We start from the raw sequence: 23,423 nt of genomic DNA on the forward strand, positions 1-23,423 counted from the left end.
CTTCGATACTCAGTCACCCACGAACCTCAACTGAACCCACTAAAGAGAAAACTCAAGATAGAGGAGGGAAGTACCTCGGCTCAAGGACCTTCCGAAGGGCAACGGCTGAGGCAGCCTGTACCCCTGTCGACCCTTTCCTCCCGACTCCAAGAAGACCGTATCTAGGAGACCTTCCCCATTGCAGTAAGTGCAGCTACCATCATCATGGTGCCTGTCGAGAACTCTATTGTGCTAGGTGCCACATGAAGGGGCATACTGCTCGTGTATGCAGAACTCCGGTGGAACGTATTGCATCAATCGCCAATGCGGCGGCCACACAGGTTTGCCGCCTATGTGGCGAGTTTGGACACTTCAAGAAGGATTGCCCAACCGAAGGAAAAGACAAAGACACAGAAGGAGCCTGACACTACTGCTTAGGGAGAAACGTCAAGGAACTCGGTAGATTTTTGGTACGACTCTCGATCTTAGATAACAAAGCTAAATACATTAAAAGACTAATTCAATGTAAATTCTTTCCAGCAAGGCGAAAGTCACAACACTGTTATAAAATTTAAAATTTATTAGGTAAAACTATAGTGGCTAAACATATACGTTACGACCATGTATATTTAAGATGGACAGACCTAGAGTGAGCGAATGCTGCCTCATCTCCTGTTCCTCGTTTGGTTGTGGATTTAGGGCGGGGTCGCTCAGTCGACAGTCCTCCCCACCTTAAATGTACATGACTAGTATATGGGAGGCAATTATATAAATGCCTTGTGAGAACCCGTTCATGAAAAGATACTCTATTCGGAAACACTTAGAACTCTCTATAGTTCCGCGTCGAATCTATCGGTCCAAGTATTCGTGGTAGTGATACGTAGGACGAAACCCGAGATGCCTCGAACTTGTGTGCCTGTTTGGCACATGACTCTATCGATCTTCACTTTATATCATGTCGGAGTGTGCCAACTTCGACGACTCTATTGATTCATGGTTTGATTTCGTGCAACCGTGTGTAATCCGTAAGTGCTGTGTAAAAAGAACTTTCTCCATAGCCCTATCGGAAAAATAAAGGTTCTTCCGAACCTAAACCTAACACAAATAAACCAACTTAATACGATCCGTCAATCGTCCCTCTTATCTCAAACCTTCCGAAGTACCCACAGGAGGGTACCATACACTGTTGACCGACCCCTCGTAGTCAGATGAACACCGAAGTGAAACACACTACAAGATACTCTAGATGACGACAACCGACCGAAGCAGACTCCGTATATTTCCCCCGAGAGACCCTTCGCACCTCGCACATTAGGTTCGTGAACCTAGAGAATAGAACTCATGAGACTGATCACTATAAATAGGTATATGCATAAAGGTGGTATATAATCGAGATCAAAAAGATTTAAGGTGTGTGTTTCCTCCCTATTCCCTGTTCCTCGTTGGGTTGTGGGTTTGGGGTGGAGTCGCACAGCTGAATGTCCTGCTGACCTCAATCATATACTGCTCGCATACACCCGATATTTGTGGTTAGACTAAGCATGAGCTCTACCACAGACCTCTTCGCAAAACACTTTCACCCTATTCCGTAAAATAGGAACCCGAGTCAAGAAAATCACTGCGGGTTGAACTCTTAAGAGTTCCGAGTGAGAAGATTCTATACTTACTTGATTCGACCTAGACCAAGAAAACCTAGAACATTCGGATGAGTAGTTGCAGTATATGCCCGCACTACTCAGGCACTTCGTCCACCTTGTTATAGACAAGTGGTGCCTATCATCCTTTACCCTATTGCATGGAGGAAATCGTCGTCGCCCTATAGACGATGGAATACATTCTCCGAAGAGGACACTAGAATGCCGAGAACCATAGGATAACCTTCGCAGCCAAGAATACTTGGTAAAGTGTGAACGTAGTTGCGTTAAGCCTCGTGACCCTGATCCCGAAGAGATTATAGACTTGACACCAGCCCTGGTGTTAGTCGAAGGGTTATGCAAGAGCACGCACTTTCCACGCTAGAATAAACCACAGTCTTGGAGATTCATTGGACTGTTAGGTGTTCCACGAATACTATCTCACGCAGAGATAGTAGAACCACCTCCCGAGATAGTCCAACGTTCATCTAGTGAAACCCTAACTCCTCGATCCTCAGGGTTTCCGTATCTCAAGCTTTGTTAGTGCAGGTTCATTTTGCACAAGCGCGAGATAGACACTCTATAGAAAACCGATAACCATAGTCACGCAACCCACTCGATGATCTAGAAAGCCTCTATCAGCCAGTTGAAAGAAAACACGAAACCGAAGACCACCTAAGCTTCCTAAGGACTAAACTGAAGGACTACACATCCAGTACAAGCGAGAACGTTAGGAACTTCGTAATGGCGATCACGCCAGTGTTGATCTTGCCATAGAAGTACACTATGTTCTTAGTATTGAAAGGCTCTACTCCTTTCCGAGAGCTTAGGACCATCCGAGAATCCTCATGGAGACATGGTCCGACCCTTTTCAGGCCACTACTACTTTCGGATATACCACAAGGTTCACATTCGATCGACTCACTTCTTAGACTTGATACGTAAATTCCCAACAACACTCTTCGTACCTCACTCATCTTGATAGAATCCATCGAGAACCCTAACCTTGTAGATACACCAGTTGGCACCCACTAGCTACACAAGACGGAATCCACATCCCGTACGCGAGGGTCTGTTGAAATGACAAACACAGACCAGAGATCACTTGGGGATGCGAGAACAACCACATAGGAAGTAATCTCTTACCTCTACTTGGCCATTCATACCTACTTCCTTGCCTAGATCTGAATTTCGGGATGAAATTCCCTCTAACGGGGGGATGATGTGACAACCCAAGTTGCCCCGTTACATTTCTCCGTTACCGTTAACGGAATATTCCACTGTTCAAAAGTTCCGTTAATGAGAAGTCTTCAAGTTTAATAAACATTTCAATTGTGTATGTTTATATGCCGTTAAGTCGTGATAAAAGGAAATAAAATACATAGCACATATTTCCATTTACTTGGAAAATATTAGTTTATTATTACGACCACTAAATCGGGTGCGACCAAAAGCCCCGTTTAACGGCAGTATCGGGTAGACTTCCACTGTGTCCCAACTCAAAACCCTATATAAGGGTGAGTGGAGTCTATTGGAGACTTTTTACACTCTCTCTCTATACTCTCTCTCTAGATCCGTTTTCGCCCCGAAACCGCAACCAAACGCTTCCAAATAGTAAGTCCGCTTACCCTAGCTTATTCTAAACATATTGAATTGAGTTTATAGCGCAAAAATCGGACTTAGAAGCAATGAAAAAGGAGTTTACGGCCTAAGAACCTCCTTAGGCCGTAAACACCCAAAATGGGGCCAAAATGACCCAAACTTGTCCCAAATGGCTTGGAAATAAATAGAAGAATTAGCCTAGGAGTGTTTGCACATTTAAAACAATCATTTTGTGGCATAAAAGAGAGTTTATGGCCCAAGCACATGCTTAGGCCGTAAACACCTCTAAACCTTGTTTAAATGTCTCAAAAACACTCCCAAACCACACTAGGGCTTAACACATAAATTAAGGGCTTATTCCTTTGGGTTTGGATCACTTAAACACATCAAAATGAAGGATGAAAATAAGTTTACGGCCCAAGCACATGCTTAGGCCGTAAACTCCCCAAACATGCCCAAAATGTTGGTTTTTGTCCCCCAAATGGCCTTAGACTATTTCTATAAAATGCTAGGAAGGATTTAAGGACTTAAACACAATGAAATGAGGCTTGATTTGGAGTTTACGGCCCAAGCATTTATCTAGGCCATAAACTCCCCAAAACCCCCTCAAATGTTGGTTTTAATCACCCAAAATAGCATCAAACTTCATAAGAAAATTCTAGGAAGGCAATAGGGGCTTAAAACTTCACTAAACTCAAAGGTTGAGAGTTTACGGCCGTAAACTCCCTTGGGAGAGTTCCTAGGCCGTAAACTCTTGTTTAGTACCCTTAGAGGCCTCAAATCCACTCATGCCCTTTAGGAAAGATGCTTAGAATAATTCAATGAACAAGCTAGAAGAATTAAACACCCAAGAATATGACCTTGGGAGTTTACGACCGTAAACTCCCTTGGGTTAGGCTGTAAACTCCAAAATGGTCCATATTAATGCTTTAAAACCCATTCACACACTTGATATTTGAGTTTAGCAAAGTTCCACAACTGATAAGAGACCCGTAGCACCCTTAAACGCTACCCGGGACCCCAAACACTTAACCAAAAGTGTTTTCCGCACCTTAGAGCGCGTATAATTGTTTAATTAGTATATTATATGCTAATTGTATGTGAACATATGTTATCATACGTTAAAATAGGTCCTTGTGTGTGTTCAAGTCCTTGCGTGACCCCGAACGCCCAATCGGCACTTTCGTCGGACCTACTTACACCAGGTGAGTTCATACCCCTGAATGAACCTTTTAAATGCTTTTAAATGTTTTATAGGGGGGGGGGGGGAATACAAGTTAAACATGCCAGTTATCATGTCAATCGCATATGATTGATAACCCGCATGCACAAGATTTTACCACTTTTACACTGTTTTACCGAGTGGGACACTAAAATGACTTTTACTTGCTTCATAACTTTTACTTATACTGATTTATTCAAATTCATCCTAAATTGGTTTATGAAAGATTCTCTAAGGTTTTAAACGTATTTTACAAAGGAATACAATTTGTAATTTTCTCTGTACATAAAGGCTTTTCATTAAAGATTTCCCTTTTTGACGTATACTTTTACTTATAAAATACTGCTGCTTCACTTATACTTATTTTATACTCTGACTCGGTAACACTTTCACTTATACCTATAGTCGCTTATACTTGATGACGCTTATACTTATTCACGCTCTTACTTAGTGATACGATTTCTCCTTCACTTATACTGGATAACGACTTTACTCCACTTATACTTGATAGACGTTCTTACATCACTTATTGTCGTCTCTGCTTCGTGATACACTTATACTTGGTACGCTTATACTTCATGGTTCGATTATCCCACACTGTACACTTATACTTCACGACTCAGATGTTCCACTGTACACTTATACTTCGCGACTCAGATGTTCCACTGTACACTTATACTTCACGACTCAAATGTTCCACTGTACACTTATACTTCACGACTCAGATGTTCCACTGTACACTTATACTTCACTGTATGATACATACTCAAGCGTAGTTAGATGTATGTTTATGCTTGTATAGATGCATATAAATAATGATTGAAGGACTTAGGAAGGCTTGTCCGCCCTATTTCCTTTTCTTCGTTGAGATGTGGTCTGGTGGGATCGGATGTCCATCTGAAGGTCGTTCGATTCATTAGTTATATATTATGTATACGAGCATAGACATACGAGTTTTCTTCAGTCAATTCAGTTAAAAATCTATACCTCTAGTCTACACTTACATAAGAAACCCACTCCCTCCTAGTAACACACTATCCTCTATTTGGGATGCATCTTCGGGATGTGGCCTTCTCCGTTGTCTAGTTGGTAACCAGAGTCTCCTGTAGGGAGAGCGGACATTGTATGTATAGGCCTATACGGGATTGACAACCCCGCACCCTGACTGCTAGCTACAGTCCACGGCCTACCAAGCCAAGGGGTGATAAATATCACATTATATAGATGCTTGTAGAGCGTCTAGAACTCTAGTCAGTATGGTTACGAGTATCCTGGGTTGCCTTATAATTCATGGCTTTAAGGTAACGGTATTTCGTCAACGATTTACACTGTATGCTGATGTCACCTTTTTCAGAATCACACTGTTTTGACCTTGCTAGATGTATCTTTCAGTTGATACTGTCTGGGGTCTGTTATCTCTGTTTGACCTTGCTAGATGTACCTTTCATTTGGTATCGTCTGCGGTATGTCTTCACTCTTTCGACCTTGCGAGATGTACCTTTCATTTGGTATCGTCTGCGGTCTGTCTTCACTCTTTTGACCTTGCGAGATGTACCTTTCATTTGGTATACTGTACCTTCATTTGGTACCTGCTGGGGTCTGTGTCTCCACTTGCTAGACTGAACCAGGCGTATCGTATGTTTGATACTTTCCTGGAGTCTATGGTTCTTTGCCTTAGTCAGCAGTCCTCACTGCTGAGGCATATGATATTCCCTGATGTCGTTGCTTTCCTCAATAATCAAATTTAGTATTTTGATAATGATAACAATTTAGGGAAAACTATTTTTTTCACCCTACATCACTGACCAGTCTTGGTAGAAGGCTGCTTTTATTAAAGAAAATATAGGATTTTCTGGAAAGAACTCTAATACACTGAAATCTCTTAAACTATTACTTTCTTGAGTTATTTGAATGAAATGTCACTAAATGCTTATGAACTCACCAGCATTGTAAAAATGCTAATACTCGCTTTTCAAATAACTTGTATTCTCAGGTTAGCATTAGACAGGTACATCCCCGGAGCTGTTGATGAAGATAGCTTAGTACCACGCTGTATTTATTCTATTACTTGTATTACTTTAAATTGTTGTAATGTAACCTTGTAAAACTATTACTGTTAATGCAATGTTTTGTTGTACTTTGATTACTATAATGAATATGTTGTGATACTTGACATGACGTCATCCACCCCAGAACGTTTCCGCCGTTCCGGTTTTGGGGTGTGACAGAATAAAATATTTTTAGGCCATTCTTTTTATAAAACCTATTTTTATATAAAATTATATCTTTTTTATATAAAAACATGTTTTCACCATTTTGTACAAATCTTTTATAAAAATACATATAGCATATATTTTTATAAAATATTCACGTATTTATGCTGTAGACCATATTTCATCTAAGTTCATATTTCATATAAGACTTAAATAAGCATTCTAATTTGTCATTATATGTATAACATTTAATTTAAAACACTTATATGTTTAAAACATATAAATAACCCGAAATGACCCAAACAGCATTTCAAAATCTTAAACATATAATCGTAGCATGAAATAAACGCAAATAGCATCAAACTTTCATGATAATAAGACATGTATGTATTTCCCCCCAAAATTGTTAAAAACATAAAAATGGAACCGTAAAGACTCGCCCTTATTACATGATTTTGTATTTGGTTCGGTTTTGTGAAGCTTGTTGTGAGAAAACGTTATTTACTCCTTGAGTTTAAAACAAACCCTCGAGATGGTTTTGTAAGTAACTTAACAAATGGAGGGTTGTTTAGTAACTTAATTAATCAAAAGTGACTATTTTTTTACCAATCTATACAAAATGGGGGTTGTTTGGGTATTACTTAACAATCGTAGGGGATGAATCGATTAAGTGGTTCAAACAAAATGGATTTTGGGTTTTGTTCCTCATATGATCAAGAAATATGAGGAATGAACATAAGCAGCAAAACGGAAACTGGTTCAGGGGGTATCTCTTGATTCTTTGATCGATCACTGTGTGAAAAGGAAGGTTAAAACAAGTACAACTTATGTTGTCGGTAATGTTTGTTGTGATGGGCTGCTTCGGCAACCTCTTAGATACTCTCTTCTGGTCTGATCATTAGAATATGAAAAGGAAAGAGTGAATGGTAGCAACACAACAATAGCTGGCTGTTGGAGATCGACATGAAGAAAGAGGAAAGCGAGGGTTACTACCCCTTTGGTCTCGCCAAAATACCAACCACCTCTTGTGGTTCTTGACAGGAAACGAAGAAAAAGAAAGGGAGAGAAGGAGAAGATCATCTCACCAATGTCAAGGGGTGTTTGTGGCTACCTTGATTGACAAAAAGAAAAAGAAGAGGTTGTTGCCTCTTGTTGTTCACCGGGAAAGCATCCCTCCTCCGGTGGAGTTCCTTGGAAGCAATACAAGAAGAAAAGATGATGTAGATGGTGAATGTTTGGGTGAATTATGAGGCTGCAATATTATCAATGAAACTATTAATTATTGTTGTAATTTAAGCCTCATAATGTGTGTACCTTTGAGTTAGAAGTACAAGCAACAGTCTAGATTTTAATTTTGTATGTATTTCCAATAACTGAGTCTAGATTAAGAGAGAAGAGATTGGTCAAAAGTTGGATATTTACTCAATCAAACATGTTTTATTGTACTAGAAATAATGTGGTAAAGAAATGCCACTTTATAGCATTCTTGATTTGCGTGCCGTTGACCCTAATATTAATTAACTTTTTGGAGGGTGGAGAATGATAGTCTCGGGTGCAAGGATTCCAAAAATTCAGGTGGAGCCTAAATTCAATACATAGAACTTCAGGAAAATCCATTTAATGTTTTGCGATTAATTGGATTAGATTTGTCAGTTTTCCCAACTTTATTGAATTTACGGCTTAAAAATATTTTTATTATGAAGTCAAATATTAGACCTATATCTAAGTCCAAAAACATTATCGGAATTCCCATATGAGGTGTGCAAGTACCTGAACGGATCAATTCAGTTTTCATTTATTAAGAAAATAAGTATTGTATTGATTTGTTTTCTTAAAATGGACGTAACTTCTGCATACGACATTCATTTTTGACGTTTTTTATATCCACAAAGTATTGAGAGAATAATGTATCCAATTTGATCATAAACTGTTCCTAAGTATACTCAATCCAAAAAGTTATATTTGACGTCACCAACAATATTAATTTTTGGTGGTTTTTAATTTGATCCTTAATGATAGACGATTTGTTGAGAAGTTTGAGATGTTCTGAAAGTGATTATGAGTATAATATATTTAATATATATTATAAACATAAAATTACGCACAATTACTCTTTAATACATAGCGGTTCGCTGTGCTTTGACTAACTAACACTGACCCATTTTGACCAATTGTTACATTCTCCCCATGTTAAAGAATTTCGTCCCAAAATTGAGCTTGTAGTCAAGATATCTTCAAAAAATTGGGTATATTGTCATTCTGCTTGATCTCATACATGACCTTATGTAGTTTTCTTGTGCATGCGAGTCGAATATATTTCAAGTTTGAATTGTCGATCAATCAAATGATTCTATCTAATCCCATAACCATACAAGGGAGAAGGAATATGGCATAGTCGACTTTCTAAGATAATCCAATCTTGTAAATATTACTACCATATTTAACTAACAAGTATGAAATACTAATAGGGTTTCGTAGCTCACATTATTAGGAGAGATAACGGGAGTGTCATCGAACATACACTTCTTGCGTTTTAACACCCAACATGTGTTATATATATCGTTTAGGTTTCAGGTAGTTTGAGTTGATACACATTAGGACCAATTCCTACCAGAAATTTCAAAGGTCCATCGTGACATAGGTTTACTTAGCTTGATATCTTAATTTTATTATTCCTCTATAAAGAAAGTGTTTATCATTTGCTTAATGATATTACCTATTTGCTTGATGCTTAATGGTATTACCTATTTGCGTGATGCTGCTGAATCAACAATGATTTGGAGCACTGGTAAAGCAAATTTGATTATAAGATAAACTTCCCAAACTTACATGGACATTGACAATGGTAACATTGGATATCTAGAAAAGCCTTCTCTTCCCAATGGAAAGGGATCGTCCATAGTCAACTCAGTTGACCAAATGGTAAAGACAAATGCTAAATCTGAGATAGACCCATGTACCATTACCAAGGAGTCCATATGGTTCTATTTCCAAAGGAAGGGGAATTGGTTGCGAAGTTGCCCTATTTACCTGAAACATCATGAGGATGGTAAAGTCAAAAATTTCGACTCTGTTTCAGGTAAGTCCACTATCAAACTCTGGTAAGTTCCTGATTAATGATTCTTAATACAAAATGTGATTTAGTTACATTTTGATGTTTGGCAGGATCAAGCAAAGGGAAGGAAGCTTTAAAGAAGAGTATGTTGAATCTGATCGCGAAGATAAATTTCAATCGCATGGTTTGAAGATTGGATTATAGAGCTACTACTTAGGAGTTATGATAGATTTCTAGGAAATATGTATTAGCATAGTTTTCATTTAAAGTTGCATTGTAAGGAAAAAGTTTTTTGTTCGGCATTTAATAAATAAATAACATTTTGTTTATTTTATTATAGCTCCTTGCAATGCCATTTATAAAAAATTGATGTTCGTATGTTTCTACAAATATAGGAAATATGAATTTGATTCTTTCTTTTGTGGTAGTTTCTAAATTTACCAAATAAGGAAAGATTCTCATCACCCAAGTTTCAGTTGGATAGAAACTTGGAATCATGCAAGTTGTATTGTATGATGAATTAGATCTTTCAGCTTTGGAAAATTAAGACTAATTCCTTGTTCACATGTATATGTGAGTCAAGTGAAAGAATAAGGGATCGAGTATACATTCTTGTGCATTGGTCAAGTCCACCACAAAAGATCGATAAGACTATTCGTCATGATTTACTAAAGTTTAGTAAATATGGTTATACTTACAAGTTTAAGTATGATTCTGAAACATTGGAAAAGTTTCGATGTATGACAGATGAATAAGAAGAATCAAATTAGACAGAAAGATAAAAGTTTCTCAAATCGAAAAAGATGGGAGAGTACTTTTGTATCATGTTTTATGATCATCTTAATCATTATAAGATTGTATTACAATTCATCCTCTAAGGATAACTTAGTGCATTCATATGGCTAAGAAGAGGAGTCATGAAGTGTTGAAGTGGTTAAATCAAGAAGATGAGTCATACTTCGTTCCAAAACAAGTCTTAGAGTCATACTCCAAGATTGTAACTTGAGTGACACATCCTAAAGACGGTTATTAACACTTTTCAAATGTAAGAGTAAAATGTGTTCTACTCTTGTACATTTGAAATTGGTAAGCTATGATGTTTTGGATAAAATAATGACCAACTAAGGCCAATTGTGTGAAGTGTTTGTCTTGATAAGGAATCCGCACTATCTCTTGAATATTTGTCTGTCAAGGAGTGGCTCTTGGCAAGAGAGGCTTATAAGACTTGAGGTTTATAACCTATTGTGTTGACATATTCCTATTTTTGTGCCCATTCTAGTTAAATTTGGCTTTGCATATTAGTTCTGAGAGTTCATAATTGGTTGCATAACAACTCGGAAGCAATGGCAGGCCCTTGTGCTGTTGGGTGGCAAGAAGTTAAGACTGTACAAGTTCTGTCCATATGATTTTGGATTTGTCACTAACCTTGTCTTGTGATTATGGTTTTGAAAAATTCACATGGATAGGAACACATACACCATAAAATCTAAGTGTAATAAGGTTTCTCTTCGATTCATGAAAATGCTTTCATTAAATAGATTTTAAGTAGATAGCAATTGTTATATTTGCACTCTCAAAGTCATTAGTGGAGCGTGTGTCGTTAATAGGCACACCAACATAGACTTGTGAAAAATGGAAAAGGTCTAAACAATTGAGACTATAACTACGATATCCCTCTTCATAGATCTAAAAATTGTTTAGACACACATGTGGGCTATCTAAGGAAAGGTGTATGATTTTGATAAGGTTTTGTCAAAGCATCTCGTATAAGAAATATGAACTTTGGTAAGAAATTCATAAAGTATTGATTTCTAGAAGTCCATCTGATTTTTGAGTATATGTCACAGGTAGTGGGAGCATAAGTGTGATGCTAATAATCATAATGTTAGATGAAGGATGATAATTATAATAAGTGTTGCAAGTTAGCAATATTAATTATAGAAAAAAAAGTTTCAATTGGGAAAAAGTTGCTTTGCTATAATTAAGGGAGAGGAAATTATACTTCATTTCAAGTCTAAGAGCTTAGATCGTGAGATTTTAATCAAATTTAGTCAAGTATATATATGAATGTTATGTTGGAATGGTTCAACATAAGGAAATTCTATATATGGGAACATTATTTGCGCTCTAAAATTTGATTGTGATTACGGCATCCCTTTTCATAATCTGAATTATGAGAACATGGCAAATAGAAATAGAAATATTATAGCAAAAGACTGGTCTAGTATCATGTCTTTATGTGAGACATCATGAATCGTGTCCAATATGCTTCAGATATAGGAGCGATTGCATGTGTTATAATATTCATCTGTTCTAAATTTTTCCAAATGCCTAGGGCATTAAGAAGGAAAAAGTACTAGAACTAGATAGGACTAATTTGATTAAGCAATTGTCGAGGACAATCTGAGGTTCACCAAAGATTGGTTGCTCATGGAAAGTTGGAAGTATGGTGTAAATTTTTGGAGAGGACCATATTGACATATTCTAAAAAGAGGCAACTCTTGTTCAGAAGTGCTAGTCATAATGGGAATATGGAAATGTTCCCATAGGTGGAAGTTATTCATTAAATCTGTGTAATATTAGGAAACTTAATGCAAGAAGGATGTTCAAAGCAATGTATTTTAAATTTGAGACTTCGTTTCCATGGAATGATCTCCATTGGAATACTTTGTAATGTCTATTGCCAAGTCTTTATGACTTTCTGCATAGTCATTACAAAAGGATCAATGCATAAAAGTTTAGAATCTGACAAATTTCAGTAAGTGGTAGGAATTTGGAATTCTTACATTTACGATAAGGATTTAGGATTGTGAAATGAGAATCATTGGAATTATGTTTAATTGATCTATTCCACAAAGTAAGGATCATAGAAAACCATAGCGTGCGTACTTGGTATGTAGCATAACTATAGTTTGGATAAACTTAGTGTGCATGCTTAGAGCATGGCATGACTATTGTTTTGATTGAAGTAAAACTTTGATGACTTGAAATATTATGCAATGAATAATGTGTAATCAATATGGTGATATATAGAAGTTGTTCTATTTATCTTCATAAGTTCTGAGACCTTATTGGATTCGATTATTCTTTTGTTTCACTTTATATGTTTTGACTTCCAGAATAACTAGCTCATTCTTCCCGAATGACTAAGTTATTCAAACCATCCACAATCGATAATATGTTGGAAGTAGTTATTAAGGAAAGACTGTCATGAAGCTGGCTTGTAGATGTCTAAGATGGTGGACATGGAAAGACTTGCTACAACATTCATGAGTGCTCATAAGTTCTAAGTATTGGATTAAACCTACGCTCATTTGAATCACTACATGGATTTTCTCACGAGTGATCATGAGATGATAATATCTTATATTCTTCAAACCTAGAGATATGAGTTGTTGAGTATGAGTTGGTTATACATTGATTGTACGAAAACACATTGGTAACTCGATGTTATAAAACGTACCTTTGTGTACGATTCAAAAAGTAGTAGAACAAGCATATGAGTCGAATTTTATCCATTCCTTTTACTCTTGAAGGTATAAAAGCGATATATGTGGTCCCCTCGATGATTTAGTGATGACACCCCTAAGTGCTTAGCCAAGCCTGGGCTGATTTGATTTGTTCAATTAGTCGGTTGTCAGTAATCGGAAATCGGAAAAAAAACAAGTTCATTGAGAGAATGATTATAATCCATGTCTCAGTCCATATGATATATAGAATAGAGGAATATATGACCCCTTATCTAATGGAGAAGTCATTGACTAGGCCAGAGTACGACAAAGACTTTAAGAGATATCATTGCTAGCCGGGTTTTGGAGTCATACGCAATAATAGTTTTAGAATTATCCAAGTGGGAGACTATTGGATTGGTGTCTAAGCCCATAACTGTAATTGGTATGTACTTGACCCAATTTGGCATGGTCCATTTGGGTTGCATGGCATCAGAACAATTGGATAGACAAAATTAGAAAAAGGATACTTATGATTTATATTAATATATTATAAATTCTAATATATTAATATGAAATCACATTATTTAATTAGTATTGATCAAGAAATAATTTAGTGATCAAAAGGAACTAATTAAGTATGGACTCTTATATATAGGATGGGCCAAGTTCATTTAGGTTGGGCTAAGCTTTCATGGATAGTCCATGGAGTGTTTAACCCATGGATCCTATGGAAATGAAAGGTCATGGGTATTAGGTTTTACATGAATGTAAACCTAATCCTCCATAATATATAAAGAGGTCTATGGTTCATAAAATATGGGCTAAGCACTAGTGTATATAGCACACAAGAGGGAAAACCTGATTTGGTGCAAGTATCCTTACTCTCAAGTTATTCCAAGGGTTCTTGGTGTTGTGTGAACCATTTGAGGTGCAACACTTGGGGAACTAGACTCTTAAAGGTTTAGGACTTCAAGCTCCATCAAAAGGTATGTCATTCTACTAGATTCTTGTAGTATAGTTGCTTCATATTATGCTAGTTAGGATGAAACCTTGGAATATTGAATATTTTCATGTATAATAGAGAAAAGATAGATCCAGGATTTTTGGGTTGAATGTACACCATAGGAGTGTTAGAATGCTCAAAACCCATCAGTTAAGTCCTGGCTTGGATATTGTTTCGCTATGAAGAATAGGAGAGGGTGCTTATATTTTGGGAATAGGGATTTTGATAAATAAGAGTAAAAGACTAATTGGACTTAGTCAGAGTACTTACTTAGATAAAGTATTAAAGCGTTTTAGCATGGAGAATTCCAAGAAGCGAGAGTTGCCTATCCATAGCAATACCAAGCTAAGTAAGACGCATAGTCCAAGTACCGATTCCGAGGTGGCATAAATGAGTTGACTTCCATATGATTTTGCAGTTGGCTCGATCATGCATGATATGGCTTGTACTCGCCCTGATATGGATTTTGATTTGAGCATGGTCGGTCGATATCAAGGGAACCTGGGTAAAGCTCACTAGACAACCGTAAAAAAAATTCTTAAGCATCTGCGAATAACTAAGGATTGGGTCCTTGTTCTTGGCGGCAGTGATGACTTGAGAGTTACTGGTTATAGTGACGCCAGTTTTCAGACTGACCGAGACAACTTCCATTCTCAGTTTGGTTGGTTGTTTATACTCAATGGAGGAGCAGTAACTTGGAAAAGCTCCAAGCAAGAGACTGTAGTTGATTCAATGTGTGAGTCAGAGTATATAGTCGCAAGCGGAGCGTCAAAGGAGGCTATATGGTTGAAGAACTTCATTGGAGACCTTAGAGTTATGCCAACCATAAATGAGCCCATGGAGATTTTCTACGATAATGAAGGAACGGTTGCCATAACCAAGGCACCAAGGGATCATGGAAGATCCAGACATATCGACAGGAAATATCACTTCATCAGACATCCAATAGGACTCCTCGTCGTCAAAAGGGTATTATCAGAAGAGAATCATGTGGATCCCCTCACAAAGGGTCTGAGTAGGGTTAAGCTTATTCAGCATGCAAGGAGCATTGGTCTAAAGGAAGATATTAGTTTTAGTGATTAGCTAGATATTTTTAGAAACTTGTAATAGATAAATGTAATTAACATTTGGCGATTATATTATGGAGATTTACATATAAGTATTTTTTACTATCTTTTGTCAATTGTTTATTTTGTGTTTCAACTTTGCATGTTTTACTTTTAGAATAATTAGATTATTAAAATTATCCACATTCGATCATACTTTAGAAGTAAGCAGTGAATTAAGACTGTCATGAATAAGCTTGTAGATTGTCTAAGTGTTTAGACATAGTAATAGTTGCTGCAACGTTCATGCGTACTCCTGAAATGGGGATTTGAGTATTGGATTAAACTTACGCTCATTTGAATTACTTCATGCAATTTATCAATGAGTAATTCTGAGATGATAAGATCATATAGTCTTTAAACCGAGATGTATGAGTTGTTGTTTACGAGTTGGTTGTGCATTGATAATACGTAAACGCATCAGTAACTTGATGTTATAAAACACATTGTTGTGTATGATTTGATGAGTAAGTAGTACAAGATATAAGTCAAAATTTATCTGTTACTTTTATCTCAAGGGGGAAAACGAGATATTGTGCCCCTCGGTGATTTTGTGTTGAATTATGTGTGAGGCCCGGTTTGGACTAAATTGATGTGTTCAATTAAGTTCCTTGTCATACAAACCAGAAATTGGGAAACATCTGAAAAAGAAGAAAGACAAGTTTTTGATTAGATAGGAAATCCTTAACAAAACAACCAAATGAAATATTAAGGCTAGGACCCTACACAATAATTCACAATTCAGAAAAGGGATGCCGTAATCCAATTGTCAATTATTTGAAGGTAGGTAAAAACCGATTTACCAATTCCACCATAAAAGCGAAATTTAAATAAATTAGGTTTTATTAAATGAAATACCTAGATCATTTGAGATTCATTAAACTATTCAATAGCATGTTTGATCTTGATTATGCCCTTAAGTTTGTGACTGGGTTACCGAGGATCACAAAAAAGGTGTGAATAACCATGCAAATTAGCTTGGTACTCTTGGTGTCATTTACCATGTAATCAATGTGTCGGTTAACTACACACGCTCCATTGATCAGTGATAATTTATGAGCTACCCATTGCCACCCTTTGTTAGTCTAAGTTACTGTGCCGGTTAACCACACACGCTCCACTAACAACCTGACAAAGTGCAATGTGCAATTTCATGGATCAGCATCAAATTCATATTTGCCTAAAGTAACTAAGAGTGGGAATTAATAAAAACATTTAGTTACTTTATATTTATCATTATACTTATTAAAAAGAGAATTAATGTCCTATCCTACTCGTTTGGCTAACGACCCTCAACCAACCCAGGAAGCGGTGGGTTAGAGTGGACACCCATTCAACTGCCATTTTATTGGCAGTTTCCTTATACCCACCTTATAGATCGGCTTCGTAAATGAGGCCTACTAACAGTATTGCTGACTCATCTTATATATATATATATATATATATATATATATATATATATATATATATATATATATATATATATATATATAACTAAACTTTTAATATTATAATAATATAAGGGTGTAGTTTAATCTTTTAAAATACTAGGGTCTTAGAATTCAATATTTCAAAATTAAACTTTTAATTAAATTTTAAATTCAAAAACTAAAAGGTGTAATTTGAAACTTGTCATAAATTACTAGTTCAAATTTTAAATAACTAAATTAATCAAATAATTTTATCATTATCTTAAAATTTGACCAAATTCATCTTATTTGATAAGGAAATCAAGCAAATCATATTACCATTTAGAAAATTCAATTTAAGGTGATAAAAATGAATTATGGTAATTATCCTAATCCAAACAAGATCTGGAAATCGAAAAATCAGCCAATAGACGAGTCAACTCGTCGAGTCAGGGCATGGACTCGTCGAGTTCATCATAGAACTCGTCGAGTTTATCATAAAAATTGCAAATTCTTTATTGCTTTCGTTTGGATAGATCACTATTGCATCAAATATAACAGAAAAACATCTTAGGCTCTGATACCACTGGTGGTTTTGAGCATAACAACATCTTATGTGATCATGCAACCCTAATTGATTTGGATCTATGTTTTTCAGAAGTTATACATGCACATAGAAATTCCAAAGCAATAACCCTAACACTAGCATACAATTTCGAAATCTATATGAAAACTAGGGTTAGAAGATTACCTTGCTTGATATCTAGTAATAACAAGAATTCCTTGGATGATCTTTACTCTTGAAATCTTTAGTTCCTCAAGTGTTACACCTCTAATGGAGTCACAAACACCAATAGAAAAGGATGAATGAGAAAGGAGGCGAGGCTATTTAATTTTTGGCTAGGGTTTCTTTTAGAAACATAGATCCGAAAATGCCAAGCCTAGGGTTCCTTATATAGCTGAGGCTGCTAGGGTTTCCAGATAGAAACACTAATTTGTTGCTTAAGGATTAAGTAGCCGATGGACCTCCTACATAGAAGCCTAGGACGAAATTCTAACTATCATTGATTTGCAAAACCATTCCCCATTCTTTTAACTAGTTCATTTAATCCCAAAATTAATATCAAATCAATTTCTAATTAAATACTAATTAAATAATATGATTTCTAATTAATATATTATTTTTATAATATATCAATAAATCATTTATTAACCTCTTTCTCCAAAAGTCATCCAGTTAAGTTGCTATGGTGATGCCAACCTGTGACATCCCCACTTTCACGGTCAGAAAATACCGATTTGTTTATGCTTTGTTTTATAAAATCAGAGTAATCCTTTGATTAAAAGAGTTGCATAATTTGTTCCCAAAACAAAATACGATAAGAATTTATCAAAGAATTTCTTTTAAAGAAATGTATTTTCATTAAATAACAAAATCTCGGGATGTCATGTTCCGTTACAGACCAAAAGCCTAAACAGTATAAAATAGACCTTACAAAAGTTATTTATAACTACTGTTCTATAATCCAAAATCACTCGTCAAATCCACCAAATTATACTCTTGTGGCATTACCTATAATGCAAAGAAAACTGAGTGGATCAGGCTTAGGAGCCTGGTGAGCATATATGGTTGGCAACCTACAGTAAGATATTATATTATATTTAATCATCATACAATCAACCCAAATTACCCATCCCCACCATCTCATTCTGTTTCTTAAAGCTTTACCCTAAGAGTCAATTATCCTTCATTCATTCACTCCTAAGGATTGACCTAAGGGATTCGCACAAAGTCCATTTGCTACCACAGTTTATACACACAGGCACTATGTCACATAGTCACGAGGGTTTATACAATAGGCACTACATGTCATAGTCACCAGGGTTTACATAGTAGGCACTACGTCTCATAGTCACCAGGGTTTATACAATAGGCACTACGTATCATAGTCACCAGGGTTTACACAGTAGGCACTACGTCTCATAGTCACTAGGGTTTACACAATAGGCACTACATCTCATAGTCACGAGGGTTTACACAATAGAAACTACATCTCATAGTCACCAGGGTTTATAGAATAGGCACTACGTCACATAGTCACCAGGGTTTACACAATAGGCACTACGTCTCATAGTCACCAGGGTTTACACAATAGGAACTGCATTACATAGTCACTAGGGTTTACACAATAGGCACTACGTCTCATAGTCACCAGGGTTTACACAATAGGCATTACGTCTCATAGTCACCAGGTATTTCATCTACTCATGTTCTACCCAACATATTTGTAGATGTAAAATACATATACGGTTTAAATCATTAAAAACCTGTATAAAACATACATTCCACACCCATCTCAAATAAATAAAAAATATAGAACACATAGCACGTATTTCATAGCAAATACTTTATATTTATGTGTTAGAAGAAAGTAACTACCCACTCACTTGATAAGACGATTATCGGACAACACCTCGTCTCTTAAAACAATCATTTCTGATGAAAACGAGATGTTTTCTACAAAATCAGGCTTCTTGCGGGCAGAGTTTCGGCTTGGAAACTTTACTTCTTGGGATCTTCGGGGGTCCAGGACTTGCTTCGGTTCTCGAGATGATACCGGCGCTTCGGGGGTATAAATTGCATGCAAAACGAGGCAATAAGTAGTGAGAGAAAAGTAATGAGCAACAAATCCCAGAGACCTTGCATTCTATTTATAGGGGGAGGCTGACCCTCTGAACGCAGGGCGTTCTCTCTATGTACGCGGGGCGTTCCTCTGAACGCGGTGCGTAAGACCGATTTCCGGTCCTATCCGATAAGACTTCCGAGTCAACAGCGACGTAGCTGATCCAAGGCCTCGCAATGAACGCGGGGTGTTCCTCTTCCCAACGCGGGGCGTTCCTGCTTTAGGGTGCGTGCCTTGAACTTCAGAAATTCATAACTTTCGCATATGATCTCCGTTTTTGACGTCCTTTATATCCACGCGTAGGTGAGATCATGCTCTACAACTCTTGTTTAGACTCCATCAGCAAATTTTCACTTATTTTTATTATATTATTTTTAGTAGGCTGGAACAGGAAAACTCCGTTAGAAATTCATAACTTCTTCATCTGAACTCCGTTTTCATCTGTTTTTCTTCGGTTGCACTAATATTAACGAGATCTTCGATCATCGTTTAGATTGTTTCGGCTAGAAACCACTCGATCTCATACTCGAACTTTGGGCTGCATACCGCTAAGTCGAAACTTCGAAAAATCATAACTTCCTCATACGAAGTCATATTTAGACGTTCTTGGTATGTATGCTCTCGGTTTAACGTGTTCTATGACTTTCGTTTAGATCACTAAGGCTAAATATCACTATATCATAAATTCACTATTTACGTCATGTAGTTTCGTACCGGTTTGTCACGAAACTTCGACAAGTCATAACTTCTCCGTTATAATTCGGATTTCAACGTTCTTTATATGCATGGAAACCTTGTGACATATTCTACAACTTGGTTAAGATTAATCCTTCTAAATAATCTTCCATCAAAAAGTCATTTTTGATGCTTATCATCTCTAAATTGACTACCCCAGATCTACGGGCGTTACAATTGTCTCCCGCTTAGGATGATTACGTCCCGGAATCATCAACGAAAATAGGACTTGTATAATGATTCCATACGTTAAATTTTCATCCTAGGTAATAATCGTAACTTCTATGTTTCTTCAAATGAGTATCTAACTCTTGGACTTCTTGACCGCAGGCGATGCTCAATCTTGCACCTGCTCTTCGTACAATGTTGGACTTTCAATTGTAAACTATGAGTTACAAAATAAATCCTTATTGAGGACTCCTTCTTGTTCTTAGGATAAGTACTTTCCTTTACCTATTGTAACAGACCGATGGGTCATGCTCTAATGACCTTTCATCGGATGAGGAAACGCCTAGACTCAAGTCTCTGAGAGTCATATTCTAGAATGGAATATACCTTCCTTCATATTCTACTGTGATATAATCACATTTTATCATGTAGCATCTCTAGCTACGAATTCCACTAACAATGAGCGCGATGCTATTAATCGCATTGATTTCAATCTTCTGTCTTGGGTCAGATGTTACATCGAACTTAGTTCTCTGAACCACGTAACAAACTCATCGTAGTCGGACTCCATTTGATATGACCATTAGGTTTGGAAAAACAATAATCTCATTAGTCATTACTAAAACAATGGTAACGACATACATGAATAAAACAAGACCAATCACTAGCTTCTTGGTAACCTTGTAACTTTCCCAGATCCAAGCGTGAGCCTTGCGCTTCCAGTAGTATAGATCTCTACTACTTTTCACACCTACTCATACTCATCCCAAGTATTGTCTTGCAGTCCCCAAGACCTAAAATCACAAAATAATTTAACATATACGAATGTGTTCAATTAATCATACAAATTTCCTAGACTCTACTAGGACTTCTTCCATGCGCATCTTCACTCATTAATTCTACTCCAACTCAGTTGGTGATGGAAATTCTAGACGATAGGACAACTTCAAGAATTACACCAACCATTCCATCATCCAGCCAATCGAAGGTGTACTTCAGACGTACCGTACTCTTTTAAACATACCGTTATTTTATCAGACATATTCTAAAGGCAAGATACCACTTTTAAGATATCTTTCGATAGATGCCATTCACTATCATAAGCCTTTCATTTCCTCCATTTACTCAATTCTCTACGAGTCTTCACCATAACATTTTGTACACCCAAGCAGACGTTCGGTGTACCGAGCGAGAATTTAAGATAAGAAAGCTTTATTTACGATAGACGTATAAATCTCCTTATCACTCCGATACGTTTACATGCTAGTTCTAATACCGTAGTCGTACGCTTAGAATCCTAAACACATAAGGTTTCCAGACCCGGTCGGCAACAGACCATAGATCTGAACAAAAAATATCATATGTGGCAAACATATAACATTTAGCACATAAAAGCATTTTAGGCAAGTTTCCTAAAATATACTAGTGCGCGTGTCTTAAAATATGGTAGACACTCATCTCAAAATCATCTCTTACCATTCTAAGTTTAAGTCTAGAAATCCTACAAATTCCTAGTTCGCTTAAACTAATGCTCTGATACCAACTGTGACATCCCCATTTTCACGGCCAGAAAAGACCGATTTGTTTATGCTTTATTTTTTAAAATCAGTGTAATCCTTTGATTAAAAGAGTTGCGGAATTTGTTCCCAAAACAAAATATGATAAAAATTTATCAAAGCATTTCTTTTAAAGAAATGTATTTTCATTAAATAACAAAATTTTGGGATGTCATGTTCCGTTATAGACCAAAAGCCTAAACAATATAAAATAGACCTTACAATAGTTATTTATAACTACTGTTTTATAATCCAAAATCTCTCATCAATTCCACCAACTTATACTATTGGGCCATTACCTATAATTCAATGAAACTGAGTGGGTTAGGCTTGGGAGCCTAGTGAGCATATAGGTTTTTCAACCCACAATAAGATATTATATTATATTTATCATTAGACAATGAACCCAAATTACCCATCCCCATTATCTCCTTCTGTTTCTTAAAGCTTTACCCTAAGAGTCCATTATCCTTCATTCAGTCATTCCTAAGGATTGACCTAAGGGATTGGCACAAAGTCCGTTTGCTACCACGGTTTATACAACAAGCACTACATCACATAGTCACCAGGGTTTATACAATAGGCACTACGTCTCATAGTCACCAGGGTTTACACAATAGGCAGTACGTCTCATAGTCACCAGGGTTTATAAAATAGGCACTACGTCTCATAGTCACCAGGGTTTACACAATAGGCACTACGTCTCATATTCACCAGGGTATACACAATAGGTACTACATCTCATATTCGTTAGTGTTTACACAATAGGCACTACATCTCATAGTCACCTGGGTTTACACAATAGGCACTATGTCACATAGTCACTTGGGTTTACACAGTAAGCACTACGTCTCATAGTCACCAGGGTTTACACAATAGGCACTACGTCACATAGTCACTAGGGTTTACACAATAGGCACTACATCTTATAGTCACCAAGTGTTTCATCTACCCATGTTCTACCCAACATATTTGGAGATATAAAATACATATATGGTTTAAATCTTTAAAAACCTGTATAAAAAATCGATTCCACACCCATCTCAAATAAATAAAGAATATATAACACATAGCACGTATTTCATAATAAATACTTCATATTTATGTGTTAGAAGAAAGTAACTGGACTCACTTGATAAGACGATTATCAAACAACACCTCGTCTCTTAAAACAATCGTTTCTCTGATGAAACCGGGATGTTTTCTCCAAAATCGGGCTTCTAGCAGGCAGAGTTTCGGTTTGGAAACTTTACTTCTCGGGATCTTCGGTGCTTCGGGACTTGCTTCGGGTCTCGGGATGATACCGAGGTTTCGAGGGTATAAATTGCACGCAAAACGAGGCAATAAGGAGTGAGAGAGAAGAAATGAGCAACGAATCCGGAGACCTTGCATTCTATTTATACGGGGTAGCTGACCCTCCAAATGAGAGGAGTTTGATCTATGTACTCGGGGTGTTCCTCGAACACTCGGCGATCCTCTGAACGCGGTGCATAGGAGCGGCTTCTGGTCCTATCCGATAAGACTTCCGAGTCAGCAGCGACGTGGCTGATCCGAGGCCTCGCAATGAATGCGGGGCTTCCTCTTCCAAACGCGGGGTGTTCCTGC

Source organism: Lactuca saligna, chromosome 2, assembly GCF_052625555.1.
Source record: "Lactuca saligna cultivar CGN05327 chromosome 2, ASM5262555v1, whole genome shotgun sequence".
In the NCBI taxonomy this organism is placed as follows: domain Eukaryota; kingdom Viridiplantae; phylum Streptophyta; class Magnoliopsida; order Asterales; family Asteraceae; genus Lactuca; species Lactuca saligna.